The 10,507-nt window shown below is 37.7% G+C and overlaps 1 non-coding gene across 1 annotated transcript; it reads right to left on the minus strand.

Moving 5' to 3' along the window:
• Positions 1-2,804: 2,804 nt before the first annotated feature.
• On the minus strand, positions 2,805-2,911 carry LOC117281345 (small nucleolar RNA R71). Its single transcript, XR_004511959.1, has one exon. It is a non-coding gene; the product is annotated as a small nucleolar RNA R71 (small nucleolar RNA).
• Positions 2,912-10,507: the final 7,596 nt, after the last annotated feature.

Consider the following 10,507-nt stretch of genomic DNA (forward strand, 5'->3'; position numbering starts at 1 on the left):
TTTTCCCCCGATTGCCCTGGGATGTTGGCTATTAGTAGAGTATTTTCAGCCGGGTCGTCGGTTGCAGACATCATCCCTTTAGATCTCAGATTGAACGGTGGCACAGCCAGCTTTACGTATCAACAAAAACTAACCTCTGTTTTCTGAGGGAGAAATAAATTGAGAAAGAGTAAGGAAAAGTTGAAGTCAGTTTCAGAAATTGCACAAACAAAAGCACATATAGTAGTTAGTTCACGTATTTAGATAAATGCATTTCCTAAGATACGTAAGACCTCTCTTTGCGGGAGGTAGGCCTATGTCGTGAATGTTTGACGAACAATAAGATTTTGACACATTTAGTTCTGGAGAAAATTTTGGTTTTTCATTGATAGGATTTGGATCATAATAGATTGGAGTTGTGGTTACAACATTGCATTTAAAAGTTTACAACATTACATGGGATCATATGTTTCCCTTAGGGAAATGAAAGTGGGGTACAAGGTAAAAGGAAATGAACCAGCCACTAATAATCGTCCTCGGAGTCACTTCCCAAGCTTTCTTCTTCAAGCTCCTTCTTAGGGTCCTCTTAATAGTAGGCTATAGTTACGTGTTTTAGTCACTTATTGCACTCTAATTCACTGCACTTTATTGATGTTTGATCTTTATAGTGTTTTACTCTTATTGTGTATTTTATGCCTTGTAGGAGTGACTCTGAGCTATGTAGATGTTATGGAATGAATTCGAGTAATTTAGAGCTTTGAAATATGAGTAAAAGCCCAAGGGATCAAGTCAGGATCGTGTCCGGGGGTCGAGGACCAAGGATGGACGTCAAAAATAAAAGTTTGGTCCGTACTCTAAGAATTCCCCACTACCGCGGTGCATGGGGTGGCGCGTTGGGTGCCGCACTTGTGCAATCCTCTGCTGCCTGTCAGAAATTAGCTCTATGGATTTCCCCACTAATTCTCTGCGTGGCGCGTCGCACCATGCGGCGCACCTATGCAAATTTTACAGAGTTATTTTCCTATTTCAGCTAGGAGAAGGTGGTTTTGTCTAGGCCCGACCCTACTTGGTATAAATACATGGAAAATGTTATTTTGAGGACTTTGGACACATATTCTACCTAAGGAGTCTAAGGAGGAGTTGGAAGAACACGATCACAAAGATTTCATCATCCTTTCCTCTCTCAAGACACGAGTTTGGATTGAATTTATGTTTTCCTCTACTTTAACTTTATTTGTGATGATTTGCTCCATATCTATGGAGTATTTCCCCTTTAGGGTTTGATGGATTTAGTGTTTTGATGATTGTTTGTGGATTATAACTCTAGTTTTATGTATTGAATCGTTTTGGATGATTTACTTATTGCATCTATATTCACTTGTTCATGTAATCAAGAGAGGCATAACTTGTGATATCTTTGCAGTATATTGTTTGTTGAGTTCATTAATTCTTCTTAGTAATCGAAAGAGGCTAGTTGAATCATTGATTAAACCTAGTTAGGAGAATAATCGAAAGAGGTTCTCCTAAAGACCAACCCACAATGCATTCTTGCATATCTTCACGTGCTTAAATTGGTTCATTTTGTGAGGTTAAGACTTAATCGAGAGAGGAGTTTTTGCTGAACGTTTGAACTGATAATTGAGTAAATTCGACAGACTCACTTGAACATTAGAAGTAAATTATCTAGAGTTATATCCCGAACAATTATCTTGCACCTATCCTATCAAAACCCTATATTCTACCATTGATAACCTTCTTTGCTTATTCCTTGCTTTGATTGTCATTAGTCAATAACTTTAGATTCTTAGTTAATTTTAGTTATATATCTTATAAATCTCAATTATTGATTCTCCTGGATAGCAACCAAGCTAGAAACTACGAGAATACTGTTTACATCCAATCCCTGTGGATACGATATTATACTATACTATATTTTATTAGCAAGCATAATTTAGGAGTGTGTTTCGATCTCGTCAAATTTTGGCGACGTTGCCGGGGATTAACAATCAACAGTGTTTGAAGTAGTTTGTAGTGCTAATTCAGGAATTTTTATTTTTATTTTATTTTAATTTTCTCCTTTTACGTTTGGTGTTCTTCGGTTGGACACAGGTTATAGGCTAAGATTGGTGCATGACTCGAGCTTCTACGAAAGAAGTGCTACCATATGAGCCAGAGATAGAAAAACAAATGCGATAGCTGAGGAAGGAAAGAGATCTCATCGAGACTTTAGAAAAGGTTGGGCAATCCTCAACCAAGAATCTATGGTCGGAAACAGTGATGATAATGTAGATTTGGCTGCAAGAGAGGCAGCCCGACAACGAGAAAAAGTTGCACGAGATGCTGAGGAAGCAGTTATTAGAGATGTGCACAACATCTATGACGAAGAGAGGGGTCACAGACTTAATCAACATCAACCCTTGATTGCAGACCAGTTTGGAAATATAGCTCCCAGGCATGGGAGACCACTGGACGATTATGCTAGACCAGTCTACAATCAAGGATTATCCAGTGTTAGACCACCTTCAATTGCAGCAAACAATTTCGAGTTGAAACAATGGTTGTTTCAAACCCTTCAGAGTTGTTGTGTCTTCAGAGGGAAGCCAAACAAAAATCCAAACACGCATTTAATGGACTTCAAGGAGATTATGAACACCTTTCAATATAATAGGGTGTCATAAGATGCAGTGTACTTAATGGCATTTGCCTTTTCATTTAAAGATGATACTAAGGAGTGGCTTCGAAGTTTACCCAGTGGATCGATCAGAACTTGAGAGGAGATGACCAAAAAATTCTGTGATAAATATATCTCATCAGCTAAGACGGGCAAGATTAGAAGAGAAATCCATAACTTCTGCCAGAAAGAGACTGAAACTGTTTTTGAAGTATGGGAGATATTTAAGGAGATAGTTAGAAAGTGTCAACATAGCGGAATTGAACTCTAGATGCAACTCCAGAATTTTTGGGAAGGATTGACACCGATCTCGCGTAGAATATTGAGCAATGCAGTTGGAGGCCCTTTGATGAAGAAGACTCCAGAGGGGATAGTTACAATTCTTGATGAGTTATCTGAAGATGCTAATCAGTGGCCCTCTGAGAGTGCTGAAAGAAGAAGATCAACTAGTGTTCACCAAGTTGATTCTAATACATCTGTGCAGGTACAACTTGATGTTATGGCTAAAGAAATACTAAAGCTGATCTTAGCCTCGAGACAAAATGAGCCTCACGCAGCTTGTGATATATGTAGAAGAGGACACCCTACTCATGAGTGTCAAGCCTCAACTAAGGAAGTGAATGCTGTGGGAAATTATAATGCAATGAGTTAGAGGCACCCCATGTTTTTCATGTAGTTCACCTGGGGGTACTGCGAATGCATGGCAACAAAACAACTGTAGAACCTAGGGATAAGGAGCTCCTGGTTTTATGAATCAGCAGAGGCAGCAATTTCAGCCTCAATAGCCCATTCAGTGTGGCATAGAAGATCTTATGAAGGCCTTCATTCTATAAACTGATGAGAGGCTTCAAACTCATAGCCCAACTATACGTGAACATGGAACGGCTATCAAAGAACTAGGCACTGGTTTTCAAAATCTGGAAAGTCAGGTTGGGTAGCTAGTGACTCTATTGTTTGAGAGGATTACAAGAACTCTCCCCGCTGATACTGAGAGAAATCCCAAAGAAACAGTGAATGCTGTAACTCTGAGAAGTGGGCAAGTGTTAAAAGATCCCACCCCGATCCAAAATGATGTGAAACTTGAAAAAGATAGTGGGGAGCAGTTGAAGAGTGATGTTAATAAAAAGAAGAAGGGCTAGATGAAAATTGAGAAAAAGAATAAGGGAGAAACTTCGAGAAGGGAGGAACATGATGAGAGCGAGCATATGCCACCTTTACCTTTTCCTCAAAAGCTATATAGAGAAAAGCTGGACAAGCAGTTTGGGAGATTTCTAGATGTGCTAAAATAGGTTCATGTAAACTTACCATTCACAGAAGTGCTCACACAAATGCATGCTTACACCAAATTCTTGAAGGAGATCCTTACAAAGAAAAGAAAAATCGAGGAGACCTCAGTGGTCAAGCTCACAGAGTATTGCAGCACGATATTGAAAAATAAACTCCCACACAAAAGTGTGGAGATCCAGGGAGTTTTACTATACCTTGCTCTGTAGGAACTATTCATTTTGATAAATCTTTATGTGATTCTGGTGCCTAAATTAATCTAATGCCTCTATCTATTCATAGGAAATTGGAGAACGAGATTGGAGAGATAAGGTCTGTACCCATATCTTTGTAGCTGGCAGACCAAACGACTATAATACCCGAGGGAATAGTGGAAGATGTGTTAGTTCGGGTAGATAAGTTCGTATTTCCTGTAGACTTTATAGTAGTGAATATGGAGGAGAACAAGGAGTTCCCCCTCATCCTAGGAAGATCATTCTTAGCGATGGGTAGAGCAATATTAGATATACACGAGAGAAAACTCATGCTTAGAGTGGGTGAGGAGACTAACTTTTGAGATGAATGTAGCAAAGGGGGCACAAAAGAAAAAACCAGTTGCAAGTGTTGAGTGAAAAGTGAAGAGCTCGTCACCTCTTCAACTTCTCCCCCCTCCTCGTCATTGTTGTACTCAGGCTCTTCTTCGGGATCCTCCACCGGCTCTATTTCTAATTATCTTTATATATTCGACCGCCCGATCATCGTCCTCTAGTGGTGGCAATATATGGTCGACCGACCCTAAAACCACTTGTCGATGCATGGCAATGGTAAACAAGATAGTGGGGAAAATATCGTGATATATTTGTAGAGCTGCCGCTAAATCTTATTGTCCAGTCAATCCCTCTCTGCTAGGTCTGCAAACTCATCCTCCTCATTGAGCCACACGAATTATTCAGGCGTACATCAGGAATTCTGACCTATTGGCATCATGATCAAGTCATTCCATTCATATTGAAGTCTTCTCACCCTCGGGATTAGAATTTGTCTGTTGTAGCCATATTTATATAAAGCTATCCTTGACAAGAGGGGCATGTCTTAGATCAGACCAAATTGCCTTAGAACCCGTAGAGGTGCATATGGCTGAATTCCTTCAAGTCCTACTAACTCTATGAATTATTTTTTGGGGTTCCTCAAGATTTCCCTGCCACCTAACCATGAAAGCTTCCAGTTCACAAATTCTTCACTCAGATGGGTCAGCATGTCTCACCACTCCTCTTGCTCGTGCGGCATCACCCAGTCCTCATTCTCTCGTAGTAGCTCCTGATCATGTTACTGATGCCAATAAAATAGTCGACTGTTGCCTCTCTCTGAAAGAAATATTTTGTGACCCATATCTAGAGTAGTAGGTTGCATCCTTTGAAAAAATCATATCCTCTGGAGTATGCTGACAGTGCTCGGAATGTCTCTGCTAATATCTTGGGAACAAGGGTGACTTGTAGATTCCTTCGAAAGGTTGCCAGGATCAGGGGAAGCAGGTTGATGTTGATTCACCCCTTTCTTTGCGGGAAGACTAGTAATCCCAACAATGCCAGAGAAAAGTTTAAGGGACGGAGACTCTCCCATGTCACTTGATCGCATTGAAACTCCTCCAGATGCCACTCATAACTTTCCCGGTGTCGTAATCTGTCGAATCGTTGGTCAAAGCTCACCCTTCCATCTTCGATGTTTCTCAGATTTCTGTTATTTTTCAAACCCCATGTATGAAGGAACCTGTGGTCGGGGATTACAACTGGCAGTATTGGTTTTCTCCCAGCAAATGGAAACTCCGTGAAGCTAGTGACTTCCTCCAATGTTGGTGCCAATTCATAATCGACGAACTGGAAAACCACCTTAGTTGGGTTCCAAAACTCTATCAATAATCTGGTAAGGACATTGTCGACTCGAATGTTCATCAAAGCGGTCAGTGCTCCGAAGTGTGTTTTATTCTCATCTCCATGCTCTCGGCGAAAGTTTCTCCACCACTGTTTCATCTTGTGCGGTGCACCCATGACCATATTGATTTCGGGGATGTTGTGGTTGATTTCCATCAAAGAGGTGAAAGGGGTTTGGTAAGTATTTTCTCTGAATCTTTAGCGTCCTCTCTGGATTGGTTCGTCGTTCACAAAAGTCATGTTATTGGGTGCATGACCCGTTGATATTAAGGTGGCTTCCCTAATCGTGGTTCGTACCAAAGATCGACTTGCCTAAGGTTTATGAGTATGACCTATGTTTGCTAGAATAGAGTGTTTCCTAATTTTGGAGTTGGAGTGTACACTGCGAGACGTTATATCAGACCTAACAAAGCCGTTCTCTGAAACTAGAGAATGTTAAAAAAAGGTTCGGAGGGGGTGTAAAAGACAACCCTTGCGTGTCATTTGTGTGTGATAGTTTACAGCCAAGACTCAATAGGAAAGAATGTGATGACATCGTATAAAGTAGTAACAGATAATTGGTGATAACAGTAACAATATTAAAAGCAGACACATATATTAAACAAGTAAGACAAGTAAGCACATATTTGCAAAGTGAAGCACAGTTAAAGAAGCATATAAACAAACATCTCCAAGTTTCAGATCTAGCCTAGGTCTACTAAGGTTAGAACCTAAGTGTAAACTCCCCAGCAGAGTCGCCATGTTATTGCACAATATTTTGCACAGGTCAAAACAATATTCAACTAGGGGTTCTTCTGTTGTTGATAAAAGAGAGTCACCACCTAATATTTAACGTATATTAGGGTACCTATTTGTCTATTAGATTATTATCCTATTGGTCTACTAACCCCTAAGATTTGGGTTATGATTCTTGTTTTTCTAAGGGGAAGGTGTTAGGCACCCCTTAAAATCTACCAAAGGTAGCTCCTTAGAACTTAGGCTAGGTTCAGGGAAGTAAGGGTCTACATTCTACTTAATTAAGTGCTTTAAAGTCTGCAAATTATCTTATGTTTTGTTTAAAATCTACCATTTTGAAAGAAGGTTGTGTATATGTAGTTTGAAAAAGGAGTCATAAGTTTTATAATGTTTATAAGTTATGAAAATCTTTTAAAATATTTATACCTACAAAGTTGAGCAAGACTTATAAAATAATGCTATGTTTTTAATATTTTGTCTCTTGAAACAATATGGCTATTCGTATAATTTGGTAGAATAAAAGACTACTCGGAGATGTGTCACGGATATACCTTTGAAAATCATTTTCAATTGAAGCCATATTTCAAAAAATTCATTGAAGTTTGATAATTCTTAATCCCCAGCCGTGTTTGGTTTTATTCTCCTTGAAAATCAGCCTTGTGAGTGTCATTTCAATTCCGACTTTTTAATAGAATGGTCGTTTGCTTTCAAATATGTATAAAACTCAAAACTTTATTGAAAATGGTTAGTGATAACATAAATGAAGTATTTTATTTAAAAAGTAAGTGATCAAAGTATCGAAATATTTCATGATATAAACTGAAATTCTTTCTTTATTTACCTATGGACTTTGGTTTGCCTAGGTTCCTAAAATGATCAAAATATAACATACGCATGCAATAATAATGTTAGTATCAAATACGTATACATAGAAATGAGAAGCCAAGTTTATCGTCTAAAAGAAAAGGGGAAAGAAAACTAGAGTCTTCGATATTGGGCAAGTGGACCAGGCCCAGCAGATCTTATGCAGTAGCAGACTCCATTCAGCAAAAAAGATCCTATACTGGAACTTGGGCCTGAGTTCGAAAGAGCTCAGCAGGCCCAATTCAATTATGGATACAAAAGAAAAAAAATTAGTGAAACTAACATGAGGCCCAACAAAATAAAATTGTAAAAAATAGACATGTTTAAAGAATACGGTGAAACCAGCTTTTATTTGCATTAATCCAAGATGATTAATAAGAGTCAATGACTAAAAAATCGGAATAAAGCCTTATTTATGGACAAGGTACCCTTCGAATTTCTGGCACTTCAGAGTTCACAATGGTCTCACAGACCCCGAATAATGCTTGTGTCAGGGAAGGGCATCTTTACCACAAACTCAGTTATATTCAAAATACCCTAAGCCACTCACACTTACTTTTTCTCAGATGTTTAAATACAAATGATGTATTCACTCGATAGTTAACATGAGAGAAGCAGTAGACACAAAATGTTCATGTACACAAAGCTTAGAAGCTACGGAGAATATAATCAAAATGCAAAGACATGAACATTTTAAGATTACACCATTAACTTTAATATCAGAACCTAGAATATATAGGCCAACTACTACAAATACTTATAATGTCCAGTGACATCAGTGATCATTCATAGCATGTATCAGAATACTTAAGGAGACTGTCACACAGATGTAAAATAAAGAGTATTAGTGGTAAGCTGTCAGTAAGCTAATCCAAGTTCAAAATATCTAATTGAGTGATATGAACCTAGTGAACGATATGAGGAGATGAACTAATTAGTTCTGATGGACATAACATTTCAGGACCTTTATCTAGGTCTACAGTATATCAATAGTCATTGCAGTAGTCTTAAGCATAATCAAGAGTAAGCATATACATGATTAAGGCCTTACTCCACTAAGCACCTATACTAACAACCTTGTTCAACCAAGTAGAGACATCAAAGTATGCCAGATAGTCAGTCTTAATCTAATCCAAACTTAGTAGTATGATCACTTAGTCTATCAGGTTCTTAATCAACATCTAGATAACTTTGTCTTTATAGACAAGGATATCAACCCAATATAGGGCAGTGTTCATTTTAATAGGACAAGCAAGTATTAATAGGTTTGTTCAAGCATGTGAATGACAATAGTAGACTTCCATTTTTAAGTTCTACATTGTTAGGTTATTAAAGCAGGCAAGATTCAATTTACTTCTTTGACAAAACAGTATTCAAATAAGACACATGGTAGTTTATACATGAAGCTCCCTTGAATGCCAAACATGTAAAACGTTCATAAACATCACTGGGAAACACACAAGTATAGAAGTTAATAAGGATCAGTTAACTAGCATACAATGAGGTTTCTATAGAGTTTCAAGGTTACAGGACATATCAGACGATCAGGTAGCATGATAACTAGGCTAATGAATTCATTACATAAGTTCATATCATGAGGACATGTGAAATCATTCAATGCTTTTACTGATAGAGTTAAGTAGATTCGTCTATGCTAAGTTGTTATTTTTTTTCATCTTAGGTGAGAGCATTAAAGGCTCCTATTTATAGTGGCTATTGAAGCCTTAGGGTTACAAATAATTGAAATAGGTAGTGGAAGGTGAGGATATGGTAGATGCTGATAGAGTGGGAGTAAAATCAGAAAAACATAGAGGGAAATCAGTGAAGGAGTTTTACCTAAGCACAAGGATGAAAGATTCGATTGTTGAGAGTGAGGATCCATCGGTCAAATATCCAAGGTCAAGAGTTCATTGCGTTTGACCTTTAGACAATGAATAGTGATGATAAATATGAAGATATCAACCACGCATGCTCCGATTTGAAAGAACATAAGAGGGATTGATGGATTCTAGGTAACACGTTTTAGATCTAGGGTTTCAGATTAGGGTTTTGTATTTTAGTGATGAAATGGGAAAGAATCAGACTAGATTCGTGGGCATAAGGGGTAGATTGATTGTTGTGAGGTTCGAATTTGTGACCTTGCACTGATTTGTGCAAGGTTTCATGATTGATGGGCATGGAGGGTTTGGGAGAATAGACAGGAAAAGAGGAAAGAGGGGCGGCTGTTTTGGGAACGAATGAATTAAGGTTAGTAGTGTCTCTGGGTTAAAAATGCAACACGGGATCTGGGCCGTTGGATCATTTGATCAACGGCTCTGATAATTCAGGTCATATGGGTTTTTTAAAAAGTTATCAGGAAAATATTGGAGCCGTTAGATCTGTATGATACAACATTTGAGGTAATATGTGGGGTTAAATTATAAATAGAAAACAGGAATAAACATGGACCGTCGATGATTTGGATCGACAGCCCAGATCAACTCTGTTTGTTCTGTGATTGAGCGAGACGGGTGACATGACACGATTCTATTGGCTCACAGGAATTGGTTGAGATCACCAAGGTGGATGAGAGAGGTTGGTTCTGGACTAGCTCGGGTAGCATTGGGCCAACGTTTTGGGCTGGAATTGATTTAAAGAATAGCCACATTGTGTTTATTTAGACTTTTGCAATTGTAGCCTTTTAGTCTTTTAACCCCTTTAAAATTAACTTAATTTAGCTTAATTAATTCTAATTAAATGTGATAAAAATATAATTATAAAATACACTATAAATTACTCGTAGTTAATTAATTATTTAATAAAATACTTTATTTACCAAATTATGAGATTAATTTCGGATTAATTTAAACAATAAGTGATGTATTTAAAAATATCAAAGATTAATTTGTTAAATTATTGTAAAACTTGTGTAACGAAATATGGAGATAAATTTAATAATTTCAAAACAGTAAGGGTAATATTTACTACCAAATTGTTAATTTAACACTATTAGTTACTAATTTCCTAATATATTTATATGAAAATAGGTATTATCGATTAGAAAATATTTTCACCACATTTACTCCAA

This window comes from Nicotiana tomentosiformis, chromosome 12 (genome assembly GCF_000390325.3).
Source record: "Nicotiana tomentosiformis chromosome 12, ASM39032v3, whole genome shotgun sequence".
NCBI lineage: Eukaryota > Viridiplantae > Streptophyta > Magnoliopsida > Solanales > Solanaceae > Nicotiana > Nicotiana tomentosiformis.